Source organism: Choloepus didactylus, chromosome Y, assembly GCF_015220235.1.
Source record: "Choloepus didactylus isolate mChoDid1 chromosome Y, mChoDid1.pri, whole genome shotgun sequence".
NCBI classification, from domain to species: Eukaryota; Metazoa; Chordata; class Mammalia; order Pilosa; family Megalonychidae; genus Choloepus; species Choloepus didactylus.
The window spans coordinates 25,342,391-25,366,044 of NC_051335.1; the positions used below are offsets into that span (position 1 = coordinate 25,342,391).

The following is a 23,654-nucleotide window of genomic DNA, read 5'->3' on the forward strand; positions in this document are numbered from 1 at the left end:
ACTGGCTGCCAATGACCTTTGGTCCTGGGCTCCTCTGTCACATGGCAATACACTTGGCGGCCTCTCCTGGCCTCTCCCTTCTATTCCATGTTCTGTTGACCTTCAGCTTCTTGCTTCCCATGGCTTTTCTATCTGTTTGAATTTCATCCTACTTATAAAGGACTCCAGTAATAGGATTAAGGTTGGGCCACAGCTTAAATGAAGTAATCTCATGAAAAGGTCCTACTTACAATGGGTTCACACCCATGAGAATGGATTAAGTTTCAGAACATGTTTTTCTGGGGAACATAGCGCCAAACCACCACAGCCTGACATATACAAAGATAAATAAGACTTTATTCCTATTTTCAAGATATGTACACCCAACTTCTTTGTAGGTTCAATTTCCTTCTCTATAAAATGGGGGTAATGAATTTGTGTTTGTTATGAGTATTAAATAGAAGATTGATGCAAATTGCTTAGCACACTGGCATATCATAAGGGCTCAATAAGTATTAGTGATTTTTTAAGGATGATTTATTAATTATGAGTAGTAGTTTCATAGGTATAAAGTGAGAGCAGGAAAGGATAAGAGGGTTCCAAGCAGATGGAATGGCAGAAAAAAAGGCACAGAGATGAGGACCTGTACAAGGGCTCCCTGTGCCCAAACAGATACTCCGGTTCAGGGATGAAGACCCATGGAACAGTGCCTCAAACTTGATAAGGTAACACAAGCCTTGTTGGCAATGGGATATCTGGAATATTTGTCTCCTGTACTTTACCAGGGGGACTATTCCCGGGGTAAGGAGGAAGAACAGGCCATAGAGGCTCTACTGAGGGTGATGGTGAGAAGTTGCACACATCAAGTCTCAAAGCCTGAGCCAAGGCAGCAAAATGAGGCTGCAGTTCTGGCAGCAGAGAAACTTGGGCCCTGCCTGACTGGAGAAGCTATAGTTTGGCAATGGCTTGCTGGATCAAGTGCACACAAGGCAGCTAGTTTTATCCCTTCTGTTCTAGCACCATCCTTTCCATCTCTTGCCCTGGCTCCTACTGGTTGAGTCTCAGGGGCTGAGGCTCCAACTTTACACCCAGGGCTCCCAAGCGCTAACCCGTCCCTCTCAAGTTAGTGTTGAATCCCTTGTTGTTTCCTGATGGATTACCAGGAATTCTGAAGGGAAATGGCCATCTAAGAGATTTCTCAATCACAGCAGTCAGGCAGATCCCATCTTCCCTGACAATATTCAGGTTCCCCTCTCATTCCTAATTCCAAACAAACTGCGTCTCCAATTCCCTAGGGAATGGCCCCTCATCAACCCTAGGCCCTGAAGTTAAGGGTAGGTTGAGAATGAACGGTTAGATGCTTGGTGAAAGAAGCCATTCAAAATATTCTTCCCTAAACTTCAGAGCGTCCCTCTCAGCACACACAACTGCCCTAGGAGGCGTGGGATAGTGGTGTCATTTGCGGTGTGCCCAGGAAAGAACTCACCACTGGCACGGTGGACTGGGTGGTTGCAAGAATGCGAGTGGGGGGCGGGGTGGGGAAGGGGGGGTGCGCGCCCTTTATGACAGGTGGCCGCGCGGTGCGCGCTCCCGGGCGCCTGAGGTGAGGGAGGGATGGACGGACAGCGTGGGAGGGGGCACATGGGGAAGGGACCATAGAGAGGGTTAAGGAGAGAGCGAGAGGGAAAGGGAGGGCAGTGGTGGGGAGGGGGTTGAGGGGGGGGAAACGCGTCCAGCAAGAACAACCACGTTGGAGGAAACAATGGCAGGGGCAACAGCGATGGTGGCAGCTGAGGCAGTCCCACTCTGGGCACCTTTTTGAATGGGCAGAGGCAGCTCAGGGAAAGGAGGAAGCGAGGCAGCGCCCTCAGAGGCTCTGAGAAAAGCGGCGGAGGGAGGAGAAGGGGGAGGAGGAGGAGGAGAAAGGGGGGGAGGGGGAATGAGGCAGGAGGAGAACCCGGGAAGGAAAACCAGTAGCATCAGCAGCAGCCACAGCAGTAGCAGTAGCGGCAGTGGCGGCAGTAGCAGCCTTTAGCAGTAGCTTTAACAGCGACATCGACAGTTGCAGCCGCCCTCCTCCTCTCCTTCCCGCGCACGGCCGCAGCCGCGGCACTGAGCGGGCTCCAGGAACCGCGCGCGCAGCCCGCTCGTGAGGTAGCCCCGGCCCGAGCAGGCTGCCGTGCGTGCTAAAGCACGGACCCTGCAAGCAGCTGGGCGGCCACTGAGACGCAGAGTTTCAGGACCAGAGTCGGACGGTGCTGACTTCATCTGGCGCGGCGGCGGCGGAGCCTAAGGGAGCTCGCGAGGGAGAGAGGCGCGTCCACCTGACGGGCCTGGCGCATGGAGCTGAAGCAGTGGCGGCGGCGGCGGCGGCAGCAGTAGTAGTAGCAGCGGCGGCGGCGACGGCAGCAGCAGCAGCTCGAGCAGCTGCAGCGACGGCGGCAGCCCAGCCTTGACTGCGGCCACGCAAGGTCCAGCGCGTTCAGCCCGAGGCTGCCAGAGACGTGTGCCTCGGGAATCGGCCTGCGAGGTGAGTACGATCGATGCCATCCACATCCCGGCCTTCTCGCCGGATCCCCCACTGGCTAGGGGTGGCAGCGGCTGGGTTGGAACGAATTGGAGGAAGCCTAGAGAAAAGAGGAGGAAGGGAAAACCGAGGGGAGGACGTCTGCGTGAGAATGGCGTGCATATATGTGTCTGTATACGAGGGAGAGAGGCCACGAGAGCGAGAGATCCCAGCGCGCCCTGCCAGGCACTGCAATCTAGGAAAGGCCTCTATGCTTGCGCCTGGGGGAGGGGAAGCGAGCGGACAGGAGCCGCCGCGCACACACGCACAGAGCTAGGCAGCGGGAACAGGCAGAGTGCCGCTCCCTTCGGGCTGATGCCCATGAGGTCTTGGCCAGGGAATGGGGCACCCGCACAGCACGCTTTGGCGAGAACAGGAAAACCCACGCGGCGGCTGCAACTATGCGCTTTGGCCAAAGCCGCAAAGCTGCGAAGCCCACGCCACCCTACCAGAGCGGCGGGAGGGCAAGTTGGGGGTGCCACCGAGCCTCGCCCAGCTTGTCACTTTTGCGGAAATTGGCTTGAGGCACCTTCCTTCCCTCGCCGGCAGTCGAATTGACGCTTTCCTGCGCGGCTTCTCGAGGTTCTCCCTGCCGTGCTCCGCAGCACACGTCCACTCGGATGTCATGCACCCCGTGAGGCGGGGAGGCCATAAGCCGACGCGGGGAGCGGTACGCAGCTCCCGAAAAGTGTGGAAAACGCGCCGCTGAGTTGCCGCTGTTCTGCTGAAGAATCCAGCGGTTTCGGCATGACTGTTTCTGTCTGATTCATGAGGGACCGAATCACCCGCGCAAGGTTTTCTTTTTCGAAGTTAAAAAAAAAAAAAAAAATTGGCAACCCCATTTCGACACCCGTGCACCTGATTTTTGTTGAGCTTCTCTTTGCATTTTGGAATAAGTGGGTTTCATATTTCGCTTCTGGGTATTGGCTCCCAGCACACTGTTGAATTATTTGCATAGCAGTACACTTACCTATGGTGGCCTTTTTCTAACGGCCCATATTCTAGATTGTTATCCCAAGACATGATTTGTGTGTAGGGCTGGTAGGACTGTTTTTAAAAGCATTTAAAGCACTTTAACCCGGGATTTGACTATCTCTTCGTTTGTTTTTGGCAGAGGAACAGAGCATGCTAATAGTTTCTGAAATATTTTGCTTTATGAGAAAAAATGTTCCAGTGTTGTTCTCTGAACTGCTAGAGAAATTTGGGGTTTTAGGGGGTGAATGTCCCTTAAATCTTTTACACATAGGGTAACACATGACCAGATGTCTTGTTTGCAGCAATGATGTTCTCATGTCTGAGAAGTCTTTACACTTATTTATAATATATTTTTAGAAGGGAACAAAAAGCCCTAAATAACTGTCATTTTACATATTAACTAGGAAACCGGCTAATCAGATAAAACTGGCTGAGTGTCTGAAACTCTATCCCAGTGAAATATGTGGCTGTGAATATAATTAACCATCTGTCTAGTGAGCAATTTAAATTTGGGCTGGTACATTTTTATTACAGTGTCTAATTTCTGGAAGACTTGTACATTTTACCTAGCAATAAAAACAAAAGAGTATTTGCTTACTAGGTCAAAGATTTACTTGTGTGGTGGTGGGATTCCCTTCCTCCTTCCCCCACGTCTTTCCTAGTCCCCACACTCCTTAAGCTGGGAGGTCAAAATGAACCTCTTGCTTGGCAAAAGGCATATTTACAAGAGAAGAACTAAAATGAGCCCTGGCAGTTAGGGATTAGACATTTTTGTTTCTTGGAAATACCACCCAATATTTTACCTCCCACAGAACCTAGATAGATTGCATGCATTTGGGTTGAAAAGTAGAATTTTTTGTGCATATGTGTGTTCAGATGGGGTAGGGTGATTGAACAAAATTTGTAAGACTTGAAATTCGACAATTTACTTTCTATTTTATCTGAGTCTCTATCTGGCTCTTCCTCCACAGACACATACTCACACACACAAAATATCACATCCTTTTAGCTAGATTTTTAGGTTAACAGTATTAACAGTATGTTGGGAAACTGCTTTTTATGGAAATCAAAAGTGCAATCCTATTAAATGAAAGGACATTGTACATTTTAAAAACAATTTCACTATGATGTGCTTTTAACCAGAAATTTATTGCTAGGAAAAAATGAGTAGAATTTGGGTAGAGATGAGATGGCATTGAAAAGATTAGATTTCAGAGACCTTCACCAAATAGCTCTTGTCAGAACATAATTAAAATGAATCATGGGTTGGTTGTGCATTGGTCTAGAGAAAGTCGTTTAAAGGGAAATACTTTTAAAACAAATATTTGGCTAAATAACAGCTCTGATAAATGGATAACAATTATGTAAGCACATGGTAAAATTTGACATATGTTGACTCTGTTAAATAAATCAACCTGCTCAGTGAATAAATCTTTCATGCATCAATGCTTTTTAAACACAGACACAGACACAGACACACACACACACACACACACACACACACACACAAGCAAATTTATAACATCTTGTTGCCAAAGTCAACTATAGAACACTGACGCTTTATCACTGTGTCTTACTTGGAATCTGTCTCTTTTTCTTTTTTTCACAATCTTCTGGTAACCTGTGAGCTACTCATACAGCAGAGAGACCTAAAAATGTGGTGGTGTTGCCTGTATTGAGGAGGTGGGAGAAGAGAGATGAGAAAAGTTATAAGCGCTGATTTAAAATACTTGAAGATGTGCTGATGGATCCCTGGCACAGTCACTCTGGAGATCCAGGTCTCACTGAAGTATTTGCTTAGGAGATGTACTGGCCTAGCCAATAAAGCACCGATTGCAGTTTCTCCATTCCTAAGTCCAGTTCTGGTGAATAAGCTTTTCTCCTAAATCCCTTAGTAAGGGAAGAAAAGGAGATTCTAATTGGCCTTTGACTTTGTTACATTATCTTTAAACTTTTTTATCTGGTGGCACATACATGGTTTAAGTGTTCCTGCTCATAGTAAGCAAAAGGAGAGAAGGACCAAAGCAGGTGATAGAGTAGGGGACTGATGACTAAAGAATAGATCATCTAGCTTCCTTGCTTTTCTCATCCTAGAGATTTCCAGGTTTGGGCATTTTTCTCCTTTAACTTTTTTCCTTTTATCTTCTTTGAAAAGTCGCTCATCAGCTCTCTAATTGACAATTTCTCCACTGGTAAGCACCTTTTGAAACCCAAGGTCATAGGGCTAGACACAAAGAACTAGATGGCTCTCCATGCCACCTCTCCAGGGCCGCTTGCAAACAAAACAAAAGCACTGGATAAGACCAGATCAATTTGGGTTACTTTTAACCTCAGACCTTTTCTCTTGTCCAAAATAATTCTTTTTAGGTAGAGGTGAACATTCCGCTCTTCTCAAACAACATGGAACCATATGCAACAGTAAGCACATCACCACCCTGGAGAAATGTGGTCTGGGATGAGGTCAGCTGGGAGAGTGGAGGGAAAGCAGAAGCTACCTTTTAGTGATCGTAGGGCTTTCTCTGGGCCAGCTGCAGGTAAGGGGTGAGGACCCTCTGTCTCTTCCCTCCAGTCCTTTATTGTCCACAGTGATTTGCAGGCCTCTGCTAGGGAGTGTGCTCTTTTTGGTGTCTTTGTCTGTAGATAGGCACTAGGACCTGATGTCTTTCCCTCCCTTGTTCTCTAGTGGAAAAAGGACTGAGGTATTCAGTACCAACTAATATGTATGCAATTTTTGTTTTTACAAAGGGCATGTCAATAGGTCATTTTATCCATGCCCAGTAAGATCGTTTTGATGCAAACAATTATTTACTACTTTTTCAAGCACCCCAAACTCCCATTAAAAATTACAGCTTCTCTGCCTCAGTAGCTTATTTCAAGTGTTACACAACTAACCTAAGCAAGAAGCTGCTCCTAATGTTTATCCTGAGAGGAGTTAGAAGTTAGAGATCAAGATACTATGGGTCTGACTGCTTAAAGTAGTGCCAAATAATTCTTCATCAAGAACAGGCACTTAGTTTCCTTTTATTTGGGGGAAATTAAAGCATTTCCTACGTGGAGGACCAACCATACATAAGTAGGATGACCATATGTCTGGTTTACACCTGTTGTTCTGACATAATTATTTCACTCTTAAAAGTGTCTCAGCTTGAACAAAAATTTCTATGGTCACTCTATAAGCTACCTTTCAATCAAACTGTACTTCTTGATTTGGGGAGATGTTTATATCTTCAAAATTTGGGGAAGATAATGAGCTTTGGGGATGTCATAGTCCCTTAACTCAGCTCAACTTATCCTTTTCCTAGCTAAGAGATCTTTCTGGAGGAGAAGAACCTGAGCAATGATTCAGGTTTTGGGTCTGACAGAACTGGATTATTAAGTCTAAAGACTTCCCTCCAAATTGCATGTGTGTATTTGCACACAGACACACACACTACACACGCAAAGAGGTGCTATCTGTATGCGAGAGAGTGGCTGCTCTTACTTTCATGGAAGGCCAGTAAGAGGTAATAAAGTTTATCAGGAGGCATTTGGTTTAGAAAGAACATTCTGACCGTGGTAGTTGTGAGACAAAATAGAGTGGTGCCAAGGGAAGTGTGAATTCTTTTCAGAATATTTGAGAAGTGCATAGGCAACTCTATCCAGAATAGTTTGCATGTGGTCCACCTTTTTTTCCTTTATGTTGTTCTTCCATTTGTCTTTTCTGCAATGGAGAAGGCTTTTAAACAGCCTTTCAGTTCTAAATATCAGTGATTGACTTTCATTGATCTAGAGCAGGGGTCAAAAGAAACTACAGTCCGTGGAGTAAATCTGATCTGCCACGTTTTTGTAAATAAAGTTCTATTGGAGCACAGCTAAACTCATTTAATTACATATTATGTATGCCTGCTTTCGTGCTACAACAGAAAAGTCAAGTAGTTGCAACAGAGACTGTATGGCTCACAGAGTCTCAAATATCTACAATTTGGCTCTTTACAGAAAAGATTGGTGACCTCTTATCTAGGGAATTGTCAGACCACTGAGTGAGTTTCTCACAGGAAAATAATATATCTTTGGTTTCTTTCTCCTTCTTCTCCTCTATCTTTCCCCCCTAATTTTACATTTTTAAGTTCCTCAGTTCTCAAACCACCATTACTTCCTACTGTCATGAAAAAAGAAATACTGTAGACAAGAAGAAAACATGGAGCCATTTAGAGTTGCTTTTGCAAATGTTTTCAAGCTTCCCCGACTTAATTAAGCTTTACTTAGGCCAATGTTAAAATGATTCCACATTTCCTGATGATATATCAGCTTTATCTTGGGTTTGAGAGATTGTCCAGAACCTGGTGGAGTGACAGGGAGATGACCCTAAAAGTGAAATCCACATGTGTATTTGTTTGAGTCAAAATGGCAGTAGTAATCTTTTTATCCTGCCTATTGCAGAAGCCTATTTGGTGCTTCTGCTAAATTCTTTTCTGCCCTCCTTCCCAATATTTTCTATGTTATTTCAGGCACACATGTGATTTATTAACCCAGAGACCAAGTCTCAGCAACTTTCCTGAACAGAGACTCACTGTCTCTTTAGTTACTAAATAACTGGAACACATTCTGAAGACATGCTTCTTTTAGGGGAATAGAAAAAGTGGGCTGGGCCATCATCATCTAGCCCAATGGTTCCTAACCATTTTTTTTTTTTTGGCATGAATCCCTGTGAAAAGCCTATGAAATCCAAGAATACTTTCTTCACAAAAGTGCACATTTACTCATTAATAATACTTACATTCAATTTCAGGAAGCCCAATCATGTATTTTGAGTTAAAAACCTCTGCACTAGCCTTTTTTCCCAGTTACAGAATTCCTGTTGCTTAGCTGTCATGGTCAGGGTAGCTTGAAATGGAAGCCATGAAAATTACTTTCTCAAGAAAACATGTTATTAGTATACTTATAGCCTACAGCCCACAGCTGCTGTTATGAGCATTTTTCTGATTAGCCCTCACAGGTTATTTTTATTATGAAAAATCACTCAGCACTCACCTTGGCATTACTGTTTTTACCAAAAACAAATCAAAACTAGTTTCTCCAGATCCTTGACTGAACTCTCAGATTCTTAAAAATTGCCTTTGTAGAATTCCCCTCCCACAAGTACATCATTATAAAATATATTCCATAAAATCTCCATCTCTCTCTCCCCTCCCTTCCACCCCCTGCCCTTAGCCAAGGACCTGACAAAAATAGAGAACTCTTTCTAGCACCGATTATTGGGTGTGGTGATGGAGTCAGAGAGGGAGATGGTATTGAGGCATGTTTATGAGAATCCCTTGAGACCCATGGGCCTTTTGGAGTATTAGCCACCCTGGAGAGAGCTAATGGATTTCATCCTAGAGAGCTAAAACTGTACCTTAAAGGCAAGACTCCCTAAGCTTTGCAAATGTGAATATATACCACATCTGCACCTTTCAGTTGGGGTGGTAGAACCAATCCTATCTATGTGTGATGGTTAGGTTCATGTGTCAACCTGGCCAGGTGATGGTGTCCAGGTGTCTGCCCAAGCACACACTGGCCTAACTGTTTCTGCAAGGACATTTATGGCTGGTTAATAAACCAGAAGGCTGGTTTATTAAATCATCAGTCAATTGGCTGCAGCTGTGACTGATTACGTCAATGAAGGGCTTGTCTTCCAGTGAGAGAATGCAGTCAGCTGGATTTAATCCAATCAGTTGAACACTTTTAAGCAAGACAGATAGAGGACCTTCACTTCTTCTTCAGCTGATCAGCAAGGCATTTCCTGAGGAGTTCATCGAAGTTGCCAGTTCACTGCCTGAAGAGTTCATCGAACATCTTCATTGGAGTTGCCAGTTTGCTGCCTGCCCTACAGAATTTGGATTCATGCATACCCACAGTAGCATGAGACACTTTTATAAAATGTTATATTTATAGATATCTCTTGTTGATTCTGTTTCCCTAGGGAACCCTAACTAATACACCATGAAAAAATGTTTATTACCCATTTCTTTGCTTCTTGTCTTAGCAGTTGAGAGTATGGCATAGTATGAGGGTTAACAGAATCCTAAGGTTGGAAGGTCCATTAATGATCACTCCTAATTCAATTCAGCAAACATTTATTGAGCATCTACTATGTAATAAGCCCTGGGATATTAGGGCCAGGGAAAAAATTAAAATGTATCATCCTGTTTTATAGATTATTAGCTTTGCTCTTGGCTGGGTCTTTTTACCACCTGCATTAATTTACCCCACCCTTTTTCTAATTCAGGGCATCTTACTAGTATTCTTTCCACATCCTCCCCATTGGCAATTAAGTATCAATGACTTATAGATAAGCATGGTTTCCTAACACAACAGGAAGTTCCTTGGCAAATAAGTATCTCTAGCTGGGATGAGACAAGATTTCCAGCCCTCTGGTGCAAAATCTTCTGTTCTTCTCTCTGTATTGACTCAGCAGACCCCATTTAATAGGGAGTAACATGTTTCTTTTCCCTGCAATTCTTAGGCAAGATCTCTAACATTGCTATCAGTGGTGATGTGGGATTGCAAATAGCATTAGACATGTTGTGTTAACCATTGCCTTATGATTATAGTACAGAGTTATTGACTTCTGACTGATGAATTAAATGTATTCTGCAAAAAGCCATTTGTTCATCTTAGAGTGGGTTAGTTTTTTTTTAATTCAGTTTTATTGAGATATATTCATATACCATACAGTCATCCATGGTGTATGTTCTAGTTTGTTAATGCTGCCAGAATGCAAAACACCAGAAACGGATTGGCTTTTATAAAGGGGGTTTATTTGGTTACACAGTTTCAGTCTTAAGGCCATAAAGTGTCCAAGGAAATGCATCAACAATCGGGTACCTTCACTGGAGGATGGCCAGTGGTATCTGGATAACCTCTGTTAGCTGGGAAGGCACATGGCTGGCGTCTGCTCTGGAGCTCTGGTTTCAGAATGGCTTTCTCCCAGGACGTTCCTCTCTAAGCTGCAGCTGCTCTTCAAAATGTCACTCTTAGTTGCTCTTGGGGTGTTTTTCCTCTCTTAGCTTCTCCAAAATGTGTCTCATCTGCAGCTTCTCTTTCAACTCCTGTGCATTCTTCAAAGTGTCCCTCTTGGCTGTAGCTCCTCTTCAAAATGTCACTCTCAGCTGCACTGAGTTCCTTCTGTTTGTCAGCTCATTTATATGGCTCCAGTGATTTAATTTAGACCCACCCTGAATGAGTGGGGTAACACCTCCATGGAAATTATCCAATCAGAGTCATCACCCACAGTTGGGTGGGGCACATCTCCACAGAAACACTCAAAGAATTACAATCTAATCAACACTGATACGTCTGCCCACACAAGATTACATCAAAGAAAATGGCGTTTTGGGGGACATAATGCATTCAAACCAGCACAGTGTACAATCAACTGTTCACAGTACCATCATATAGCTGTGCATTCATCACTCCAATCTATTGTTGAACATTTTCCTTACACCAGAAATAATCAGAATAAGAATAAAAAATAAAAATAAAAAAGAATACCCAAATCACCCCTCCCCCCATCCCACCCTATTTTTCATTTAGGCTTTGTCCCCAGTTTTCTACTCATCCATTCATACAACTGGATAAAGGGAGTACGATCCACAAGGTTTTCACAATCGTACTGTCACCCCTTGTAAGCTGCATTGTTTTATAATTGTCTTCAAGAGTCAAGGCTATTGGGTTGGAGTTTGGTAGTTTCAGGTATTTACTTCTAGCTATTCCAATATATTAAAACCTAAAGAGTGTTATCTATATAGTGCATAAGAATGTCCACCAGAGTGACCTCTCGACTCCATTTGAAATATCTCAGCCACTGAAGCTTTATTTTGTTTCATTTTGCATCCCCCTTTTGGTCAAGAAGATGTTCTCAATCCCACGATGCTGGGTCCAGATTCATCCCCAGGAGTCATATCCTGCTTTGCCAGGGAGATTTACACCCCTGGGAATCAGGTTGCAGTGGGTTAGTTTTTAACTCCTAGTTAGTGGCTATATTAGTTTTCTATGGCTGCTGTAACAAATTACTAAAATCTTAGTGGTTTAAACCAATGCAAATTTATTCTTACAATTCTGGAGGTCAGGAATCTGGAATGGTCTCACTGTGCTAAAATCAAGATATGGTCTGGGCTGCATTCCTTCTGGAGGCTCTAGCGGAACCTCCATTTCCTTGTCTTTTCCAGTTTCTAGAGGGTGCCCATCTTCCTTAGCTCATGGCCTCCTTCCATATTCAAAGCCAGCAATGGCAGATTGATTCTTCACATTGTAGCCCTTCAATCTTGCTTTCATTGTAACAACTACTTCTCTTACTCTCATTCTTCTATCACCCTCTTCCACTTAAAAGGACACTTGTGATTTTATTGGGCCTACCTAGATGGATAATCCAGGATAATCTCCCCATCTCAAGGTTAGCTGATTTGCAACCTTAATTCCCCTTGTGCCGTGTAACCTAATGTATTCATAAGTTCAGAGATATGGATATGGGCCTATTGGGGGGGGGCATTATCTGCTTACTACAGTGGCTTGATCTTTTTTTAGATCTTTTTAAAAAATAATTACAGATTCACGAGAAGTTGCAAGGATAGTTGCAAGGAAAGAGAGGCTCTGTGTACCCTTCACCCAGTTTCCTCCAATGGTTATGTATTACATAACTATATTATAATATCAAAACTGAGAGCCTGAAATTGGAACAATGGGTATGTATAGTTCTATGTCGTTTTATCACATGTGTAGATTTGTGTAATCATCACCACAATCAAGATAAAGAGCTATTCCCTCACCGCAATGATCTCCCTCATGCTACCCCTTTACCCTTTATAGTCTTTATAGTCACATCCACTCCTCTCTCCCACATCCCTAACCCCTGGCAGTCACTAATCTGTTTTCCATCTCTATATTTTTGTCATTTTAATAATGTTATAGAAATAGAATTTTACACGTTGGCTTTTTTCACTCGGCATAATGCCCTTGAATGAGCTTCAAATGAGTAAATAGTTTGTTCCTTTTTATTCCATGGTATGGATTACCACAGTTAGTTTAATTATTCATCTATTGAGGGACATTTTGGTTGACTCCAGTTTTTGCTGTTGCAAATAAAGCTGGCATGAACATTAGGATACAGGTTTTTGTGTGAACATGTTTTCATTTCTCTGGAAAAAATGCTGAGGAGTGAGATTGCTGGGTCCTATGGCAAGTGTATGTTTAGTATTTTAAGAAATTGCAAAACAATTTTTCAGAGCGGCTGTACATAACATCACTGTCTTCTAGTGTCCATATTTTACCTGTTTGAGTAAGGTATAGGAAACATACGTCTCTTTAAGTCCCTTTACCCTTCCCCATTTATAATATTAATTGTCTGAAATATTTCCTCTACATATAGTTAGAACCACATCAGACATTGTTATAGTTTTTGCTTCAACCATCAAACATAATTTAGAAAACTCAACAGGAGAAGCAAAGTCTATTATACTTAAACTTGCTTTCACTTTTTGTGTTCTTCCTTCCTTCCTGATGTTCTAAGATTCCTTTTTCTTACTTTCCTTTCTGTTTAGAGAACATCTTTTAGCCATTGTTTTAGTGAAGGTTTTCTGGCAACAAATTCTCTTAGTTTTCCTTCATCAGAGAATTTCTTGATTTCCCCTTCATTCTTGAAGGATATTTTCACTAGATACAGGATTCTGTGTTGTCAGTTCTTTTCTTTCAGCATTGAAAAATGTGCCAGTTCTTTTCTGGCCTATGGTTTCTGCTGAGAAATCTGCTATCATTCAAATTGTTTTCTCCCTGTGAGGTATGATGTCATTTCTCTCTCACTGCTTTCAATACCTTTTTAAAAAGTCTTTAGTTTTCATAAGTTTGACTTATGATGATCCTTTGGCACAGATTTCTTTGGGTTCATCCAGTTTAGGGTTTGCTCACTTCTTGCAACTGTAGGTTTATGTCTTTTGCCAAATTTGGGAAGTTTTCAGCCATTATTTCTTCAAATATTTTTTCAGTGCTGCCTTCTTTCTCCTCTCCTTCTGGGCTTCCCCTGATGACAGGAAAGTTAGATATTTTGCTATAGTCCTACAGGTCCCTGAGGCTCTGTTCATTTTTTTCCAGTCTGTTTTCTGTCTGTTGTTCAGATTGAATAATTTCTATTGTTCTATCTTCAAGTTCACTGATTTTTTTTTCCCTCAGTCCTTCCCACTCTGTTCTGGAGCCCATCCATTAAGCTTTTTATATTAGTTGTTGTATTTTTCAGTTCTAAATTTTCCATTTGCTTTCCCTTTATCTCTTCTATTTTTTGAGGAGTCTTTCTATTTCTTTGCTGAGACTTTCTGTATCTTTGCTGAGACTTTCTATTTTTCATTTGTTTCAAGAGAGTTTGTAATCACTTGCTGTAACATTTTTATCATGGCTTCTTTAAAATCTTTATCAGCTTTTTCTAATATCTCTGTCATCTTGGTGTTGATGCTTTTTTCATTCTATTTCATTCTATTGATTGTTTTTTTCATTCAGTTTGAGATCTTTCTGTTTCTTTGTGTGGTGAATGATTTTTGATAAAAATATGGACTTTTTTGTAGTGTGTTATGAAACTCTGGATCTCATTAAACCTTCTTATTTAGATGGCTTTCTCTGACACTGTTCCAGCAAAGGAAGGAGGTGTGACACCTTATTAATTCCAGGTGGAAGAAGAAGTCCAGGTTCCCCACTCAGCCTCCATTAATACCTGGTGAGGAGAGTCTCCTCATTACTGCTGGATGAGGATGGGAATTGAGGCTCCCCATGTGGCCTCTACTGAGACAACCACTGGCTAGGAGGAGCAGGGATGTCTTCCATTAAAGCTCTCATGTGGATTCTACTGACACAGTGTCGGCGAGTGGCCTCGTTACCACTGGGCAATGGTGAAAGTCCTGACTCTTCATTAAACCTTCTCTAACTAAATGGAAAGTAGGAGGGGTGCCTCAGTACCACCAAGTGAGGGTGGAAGTCCACAGTTCCCCACTCAGTCAGCATTGACACCTGGGAGTGGAGAGGGCTGCTGACATCCAGGAGGGGAGGGGCTTCTTAATACTTCTGGGCAGAGGTGAGAGTTCAGGCTCCCCACTAGGCCTCTGCTGATACTACTCTGACTGGGAGGGCAGGGGTGCCTTGTTACTGCTCTTCACATGGAATCCACTGACACCATGGAGGGCAGGGGGGAGACATAGCCATGTTACTGTGGGGCAGTGGTGAAAGCCTGGTTCCCTACTTCACCTTCTCTGGCACCACCCTGGTGGGGTTGTTGGGGGGGGATTGCAGTTTTTTTTCCTTTGGAGTTTGGTTGGAGTTGAGTGGTTATTGTCAAAAGTTTTCTTTTTTCCTGGACTGCCCATTTTCTGGTCCTTTGACTGGAGAGAGTAGGCTTTACTTGGGGTGTTTTTTTGTCTGTGCCTATTGGCATTTCCTTGATTCTGGAAATTTCCAGATTCCTTCCAGGTTTCCTTGATTCCAGAACCCAGTCTGGGATATGTGAGGGGGAAAAAAAAAACAAACCCAGGGAACTCACTGCCATGTCATTCCTTAGGTCCCAAGTTCTTTAGCTTGTCTGCCTTCCTCTCTCCATCTTTCAGTTTCTTATGTGTTTTTTTTTTAATATATAATGTCCAGGGTTTTTAGCAGTACTTAGTGGGAAGAATGGGAAAAAGTACATCTATTCCAACTTTGGAAGTGAATGATGGCTTCATTTTTAAAATAAAATCCTGACTCAATGGGGGCCTTAGAAAAGCATCATGCTGTAGAATAAAAGTACTGCTGCATGGTGCCTAATAAGCCTTTAAGAGGTTTTTTTAAACATAGGCATCTCATAAAATTTCTCTTTCTTGCTCTTCATAGCCAAGAGAACTCCTGCCTAAAATTAATTTGAGAACTTTTTTTAAAAAAATGGGTCTGGACTCCTTTTTTACCTAGCTTTTTCTAAAGCCTTCAAATTATTTTTTATCAAACAAATAATTTCTTGGTACCATTTCAGTTGTTTACATATATTTAATTACATCACATAATTACAATAATACATTGCATTATTTAAAAGGTTTGGGACAAACCCCATCATTTCTAGTAAGCTTGTAGCTTATCTGATGGGACAGAAGTTTTGTGGTCTTATTGGTCACTGGTGTTGAGTTTGCTGTGGACATTTTTGATGGGGAAGGTGGAACTCACAAGCTAATTTGGAAAGTCAGTTAAGACAAGATTGGTTAAAAGAGCTTCAACTATAGTAGATGCTTATGTATTTGAATAAATAAATGGAAGAAAGTTTTGATTCAAAAAAAAAAAAAAAGAAAAGCATCATGCAAGTTAAGATCAATGCCATTTACAGAAGACAAGGTTTAGACTTGATGACTAAAAGGAGACCCACTCAGCTTTAGAAGTCTCAGCACAATAGAATGCCAGAGCTTGAAAGAAAGCAAGTAGTCAAAATTTTCCACCGTTGTGCCCTCTGTGTCCACTACAGCCCCTGTAACATGAGTCTGCAAGTAATTCACATTATTTCTAAAAGCTTGATGGAAAAAGTGCATTTATTCTACATAAGATTACTCCTCCCCCTCTTTGGCTGGAATTTTAATTAACTCAGTGGGGTAATATGAGTTATCAAATGTTGCTCAGAATATCTGGCAATTATATATGTCTTTGATAAAAGGAAAACAAGTCATTAATCAAGAAGTATAGCTTGACAGACAAAACTCTTTCCAAATATGGGGTCCATTAAGGGGGTTAGAAATGCCACTCTGTCCAATACTCTATTTTTTAAAGTAATACCTAGAGCTGGCAAGTGCATAATCAAGACTAGAACTCAATTTTTGGATCCCACTTTCATGCTGTTTTCTATTACATGACTCTGAATTCTGTGACCCTGTTGGGCTTTTGTCTCTAATACCATATATGGTAGGTTACTCCACTTCAATTTCTCTGTCCATAACATTGGAGGCAAGCACATGATTGAAAGACTATGTCTGTTAGATTTATATTGGTGAATAGAAGCCATATGACTTTATTATGGAAATACAGAATGAACTGTGTGTTGATCAATATGGTGGAACATAAAATGGATACTACCTAGTGATGAATACTACTTCTGATTTTATATGAAAGCCTAGATGTTCTAGCACCCACCCTGAGCTACACTAGACCTCTTTCCCTCTTTCCAGACCAAGACTGCTTATATGATCAAAGACAATCCTTCACTTTAAAGAAATGCACATAAAGATACCTTTAAGACTGAGATTCTGTCTGTTCCAGTTTGCTAAAGTTGCTGTTATGCAAAATACCAGAAACGGATTGACTTTTATAAAGGGGATTTATTAGGTTACAAATTTAGAGTTTTAATGCCATAAAAGTGTCTAAACTAAGGCATCAACAAGAGGATACCTTCACTGAAGAGAGGCTAATGGCATCTGGAACAACTGTGTCAGCTGGGAAGGCACGTGGCTGGTATCTACTGTTCCTTTGTTCCTGGGTTCTGGTTTCAAAATGGCTTTTTCTAAAATGTCTCTGGGCTTCTATCTCTCTTAGCGTCTCTCAGCTCTCTGCTTGATTCTCCTGGGGTGTTTCTCTCTAAGCATCTGGGAGTCCTCTCTTACCTTCTCTGGGGCAAACTCTGGGCTTCATCTCTTATCTTAGCATCTCCAAATGTCTTTCTGTCTGCATCTCCAAGGGACTGGGTCCATTTCAGCTCTTAGCTTCTCCTGTGGCAAACTCTGGATTACATATCTTAGCTTCTCTCAAAAATGTCTCTCTCACCTTTTCTGAGCTCCTTTTCTCCATGAGCTCTCTTAAAGGACTCCAGTGATCTAATTAACACCCACCTGGAATGGGTGGGGTCACACCTCCATGGAAATGATCTAATCAAAAGGTCTCATCTACAGTTGGGTGGGTCACATCTCTATGGAAACAACCTAATCAAAATGTCCTACCTTAATCAAAAGACTAATAAGTCTGCCCCCACAAGATTGCATTAAAGAACATGGCTTTTGTGGGGGACATAATAGATTCAAACCAGCAGACTGGCTTTCTATAACTGTAATGTACAATCAATTATTAGGAGAGTGGTAATGCGAATATTTGATTAGCATCCCAGGTACTTAGTAATTCTGATCAGAAAATGGTATTGTACCAAGTGAGGTATAGATAATTCTAGCCATGGGGATTGGTGTTCAGGGACAGAAATTTTTAGGCAGTGTTGTCTAGTACAGCAAGTTACTTAAAAATGCAGTTCCTCAGTCAAACTAACCACATTTCAAATTCTCGATAGCCACATGTGGTTAGTTAGTGGCTATCATATTATACAACACACATGTAGAGCATTTCCATCATTGTTCTAGAAAGACTAGGGGAGAGTAGTAAAGGAGCTTGGTCCTAGAGGAATTGAAGTTTGGGGTTAGATACTGTGGCACCGGTAATATAAGACAAAAACTTAGTTATTGGCTCTGAGATCCATTGCTTGGGTTTGGTTCCAAATTCTAAGGTGTTTTGGGTACTAGAGAGATATGAGCACAGGGAATTCAGCTGGTCAATATGTACCAGTACAGTTGGTAGAAACTATACCATAGCATTAACCAAGTTTTCAGTCCTTGTAAGAAAGGTAGAGTGGCATGCTTCAGACTCCTGTACCACTCTGTTTGGATGAAGGGAAAATCTTCCCTATTGGCGAGGTGGTTGGTTTGTTTACTTATAGCAACAAACTCTACTTCCATGTCTGAAACAGCCTTTGATTTGGAAAATAGTAACAGAAAGGAATAGGCTGTGAAAAAGGTATTCATTTGGTTTGTAGAATCTGGGATTTATTTGGCACATTGGTGACTTCAGTGTTCTGATCCTTGAGACCTCCAGCATGCTAAGCCAGGTGAGGGACATTTGTGATTGTAAAGAAGCTCTGCCCTTCAGAGAGCTCTGTGTTGACTTTTTGGCACTTTTCAACCAGGGCCAAAAGAGTCAATAGACCCTGTTACACAGCTTCTTGGTACACTAGCATAACTGTGGCCTTCTCAAGACTCTCTTTGCTTAGACTAAGTGAGAATGTCCTCAATACCTCAGTATAGATTCAGTATTCTCAATCTCCCCCTTGGAGTATTTCGGTAACAATTTTTCCTTAGTGGCTCTGTGTGTTTGTATATATGTCTCTGTGTGCTTGTATTTATGGGCTACCTATGTACCATGCCTTTTGACAAGGAAAAGGGTCTACCCAGTGTCTATTGAGCGTGTGTTGTATATATGGTATATAGGTCATGTAGACTTTTCCCATAGCAAATCCTGTATGTGTCAAGTTGTAACCTTGACATATTAAAGTATTTCATAAATTATTTAGTCAAATCCATTTAGCCAAATAGGTGAAAGGAAGAGGAATTTTGTCAGTTCTACAATGGATTTTTCAGATCTGATGGTTTGACTTAAAGCTAAACAAAAACACACACTCATCTGAGAAAGAATCAGTTTGAGAGTTAAGCTGCAAAGAGAGAGATGGGTATGCTTTGTAACTCCAAGGCCTAGATATCGATTGTTAAATCCTAGATGGTGGCTCACCCAGATCCTTCCAGCATATGCATATGTGGGGAGAAGGTGAGTGTTCCTGGTCTGTTACTCAGAGCTATGGAGATGATATAGTGGGAGCAACCAAAATTCTGATTTGCTACTTTGTCTCTCAAGAAAGCCTCAAATACTCCACTACTTTAGAATACAGTGGTCACCAGTTGAACTAAGGGACCAAAAGGTCAGGATGCTGCCTTGGAGATGTAGGAAGAGAACCTAGAATCAGCCCTCCTTGCCATTGATCTCATCCTTTTCCTATAAGTTACTGTTTTTTGCCCTATGTCCATAATGCTTTGGTAGCTACATTTACATGAATTTAACACCTGAATGAATGGAAGGACCTGTTTGTTTAGTGTCCAAGTAAGGTAGTGATATCATGATATTCCAGACCATGATGATTCATGATTCATCAAGGCTAGGTTGCTTCAAAAAGCAGGTAAGTGGATTAATCTTCTTTGATTTTAACTTCTGCCATTCTACCCTCAGGTATGACTTTGATATCTTCCAGCACCAAGTACTGATGGCTAATAGAGACCTAAAATGGATGCATATAATGGATGCATATAACACCAGAAAATGGGTTCCATTTATTTTCTGCAAATTCAGTTTATTAGACTGAGGAATCCACTGGGCTGCTTCAGACAGCCAGGTCACGTACTGGACAGGGGCACTCTCAAATTACTCTTTTAAATGAAAAGTCAGTTTGGTTTAATATGCACAGAAAAGAAAATTATGCTCCTAGGTATGCTTTTTATTTTGTCCTCTGTCCTTTTGGACTTCCTCAGTCTTTTACTGATTGGTATGGCTCTGATCCCACTCCAGTAAGCCTCTAAGAGGCCCCTTGTAATTAGCTTCTCCCTGTTCCATGTCATCCACTTGTGACACTGAAGTACTGCATGTCCCATGGTAAAAAGTAGATCTACCATGGCAGACCAAGGGGAAGATGCTGGGGGAAGCAGCTGTTTCCAGACCCTCTACCCATTCTCTCAGGTAGAGAGAATGCCCTGGGAGCTGGGACAGCCTGAGGTGGGATAGGGAATAGTGAATGATGTAGCAGAGAGCTTCCATCTAGGCTCATTGCTGAAGTGACCCGCAGAGGGAAACAGTTGTGTGTTCAGTGGTCCTGAGAAAGTAAAATCCCAGATTGGTGTGTCATCATTCAGGAGACAAATTTATGTTAAAAGACCATGGGCGTGAAGGCTGCCAATACCTTATAATTCTATAGCCTCTCTCTTCTAAGGGACTCAAAGGGCTCCTATGTGTTATTCCATTTGGCTTCACAAACATCCCAGTAGAGTAGAGAGTGTTGCATATTGATGACCACCTAGGGCAACCTGCTTCCCCTCCCTGGGCCTTGTAGTTTTTTTTTTTTTTTTTTTTTTTCCATTTTTATTGAGATTGTTCAGATACCATACAATTATCCAAAGATCCAAAGTGTACAATCACTTGCCCCTGGGTACCCTCATACAGCTGTGCATCCATCACACTTAATTTTTGTTCAATTTTTAGAAACTTTTCATTACTCCAGACAAGAAATAAAGTGAAAGATGAAAAAAGCAAAAAGAAAAGGAAACTCTAAACCTCCCCTATCCCTAACCAACCCCCCTCAATTGTTGACTCCTAGTATTGATAAAGTACGTTTTTTACTGTTTATGAAAAAATGTTGAAATATTACTAACTGTAGTATATAGTTTGTAATAGGTATATAGTTCTTACCTATATGCCCCTCTATTATTAACTTCTAATTGTATTGTCATACATTTGTTCTGGTTCATGAAGTGATTTCTAGTATTTGTACAGTTGATCATGGACATTGCCCACCATAGGATTCAGTTTTATACATTTCCATCTTTTGACCTCCAACTTTCCTTCTGGTGACATATATGACTCTGAGCTTCCCCTTTCCACCTCATTCACACACCATTCGGCACTGTTAGTTATTCTCACATCTTGCTACCAACACCCCTGTTCATTTCCAAACATTTAAGTTCATCCTAATTGAACATTCTGCTCATACTAAGCAAGAGCATCTACATTTCTTCCACAAGGCAGGAGGGAGAGTCAAAGAAGGTAGAGAGGCAAAAGGAAGAGGAAACAAACAAAAAAAAAATGACAGCTAGGAAGCAGCAAAAGGAAAAATAACCTTAAATCAAAGCAGAATAAAGAATCAGACAATACCACCAATGTCAAGTGTCTAACATGCCTCCCCTATCCCCCCCTCTTATCTGCATGCACCTTGGTATATCAACTTTGTTACATTAAAGGAAGCATAATACAATGATTCTATTAGTTAAAGTCTCTAGTTTATGCTGATTGCATCCCTCCCCCAATGCCTCCCCATTTTTAACACCTTGCAAGGTTGACATTTGCTTGTTCTCCCTTGTAAAACAACATATTTGTACATTTTATCACAATTGTTGAATACTCTAGATTTCACCAAGTTACACAGTCCCAGTAGTTATCTGTCCTCCTTTCTTGTGGTGTCTCACATGCTCCCCATCTTACTCTCTCAACCGTATTCATAGTTACCTTCGTTCAGTGTACTTACATTGTTGTGCTACCATCTTCCAAAATTGTGTTCCAAACCACACACTCCTGTCTTCTATCACCCTGTAGTGCTCCCTTTAGTATTTCCTGTAGGACAGGTGTCTTGTTCACAAAGTCTCTCATTGTCTGTTTGTCAGAAAATATTTTGAGCTCTCCCTCATATTTGAAGGACAGCTTTGCTGGATACAGGATTCTTGGTTGGTGGTTTTTCTCTTTCAGTATCTTAAATATATCACACCACTTCCTTCTTGCCTCCATGGTTTCTGCTGAGAGATCCACACATAGTCTTATTAAGCTTCCTTTGTATGTAATGGATCGCTTTTCTCTTGCTGCTTTCAGGATTCTCTCTTTGTCTTTGACATTTGATAATCTGATTATTAAGTGTCTTGGCGTAGGCCTCTTCATATCTCTTCTGTTTGGAGTACGCTGCGCTTCTTGGATCTGTAATTTTATGTCTTTCATAAGAGATGGGAAATTTTCATTAATTATTTCCTCTATTATTGCTTCTGCCCCCTTTCCCTTCTCTTCTCCTTCTGGGACACCAATGATACGTACATTATTGTACTTTGTTTCATCCTTGAGTTCCCAGAGACGTTGCTCATATTTTTTCATTCTTTTCTCCATCTGCTCCTTTGTGTGTAGGCTTTCAGGTGTTTTGTTCTCCAGTTCCTGAGTGTTTTCTTCTGCCTCTTGAGATCTGCTGTTGTATGTTTCCATTGTGTCTTTCATCTCTTGTGTTGTGCTTTTCATTTCCATAGATTCTACTAGTAGGTTTTTTGAACTTTTGATTTCTGCCGTATACATGTCCAGTTCTTCCTTTACAGCCTCTATCTCTTTTGCAATATCTTCTCTAAACTTTTTGAATTGATTTAGCATTAGCTGTTTCAATTCCTGTATCTCAGTTGAAGTGTACGTTTGTTCCTTTGACTGGGCCATAACTTTGTTTTTCTTAGTGTAGGTTGTAATTTTCTGTTGTCTAGGCATGGTTTCCTTGGTTATCCAAATCAGGTTTTCCCAGACCAGAACAGGCTCAGGTCAGATTTTATGCTGTGTTCTCAGGCATTCCTCCCAATTCAGGCTGGTGTATGATGAATGGATGGTCTCGTTTGTCCCCCCGCAGTTATTCTGGATTATTTACTAGTTGTTTCTGGTTTTTTGTAGTTGTTCCAGGGGGACTACTTAGCTTCCACTCCTCTCTATGCCGCCATCTTGCCCCTGGGCCTTGTAGTTTTCAACTGTGAAATAAGGGCTTGGTCTAGAGATGATCTTTAAGATCTTTTCCCGCAATAACAGTTTCCATAATGGTAGCATTTTCAAGATGGGGGAATTGAGTCTCAGAGACTTTAAAGTGAATTGTCCAAATTCACATAGTTAATCAGGGGCAGAGTGATGACTATAGGCCAGACCCAGACCTCAGTCCCTGACCCCTTCTGTAGATTGCACTATCAATGGTATCTTTGAATGGTGAGGTAAGGGGGACTCTTACTTCCAAAGTGTGAAGCCTGTGTTTATCTATTCCATTTAACACTCTCTCTTGCCTAACCATCTTCCCAAACTGCCCCCCTCACTTATCAGCAGGACCTTCAAACTTCCCCTTGATGTTGTTCAGGTTCCATATCTTGTTTGGCTGCAACTGCTTTCCTGGCATAACACATGGCTGGATGCAAGGTCATTGCTACCCTTAGACAGCAGAGTCTAGAGCCAGCACTTGAGTTACATCAACAAAGAGAGACTGTGGCTCCTAGGAGTATCAGAGTTTCTGTTGGGGGCGGGGGGGCATTTATGATCATCATATTGTGAGGTGCCCTCAAAAACAAAGACTGTCTATAGATTAGAACTGGGAAAAAGGGACTGAAAAAAGGGGCCTGGGGGAGAATAAGGAGACAATTAATTGATAAAAGCAAATATATTTAATGATCAATCAATATGCAGCAAAGAGTCCAAGGTAACTGAAATTTTCTCACAGCTGGGGGATAAGCATTGCATACCCGACTGTGATAGGGATTTTGCTTGGGAGAGTGCAGTAGGGGAAAAATGAAAA

General features: G+C 41.8%; 1 protein-coding gene across 1 annotated transcript in view; it reads left to right on the top strand.

Annotated features, from left to right (window-relative positions):
• The first annotated feature begins 2,466 nt into the window (after positions 1–2,466).
• The window catches only part of NEXMIF (neurite extension and migration factor), a 333,843-nt gene continuing 312,655 nt past the window's right edge, over positions 2,467–23,654 (top strand). The window contains exon 1 of the mRNA XM_037822810.1: positions 2,467–2,509. The gene's annotated coding sequence lies outside the window, so the exon portion shown is untranslated. The remainder of the gene's footprint in view (positions 2,510–23,654) is intronic.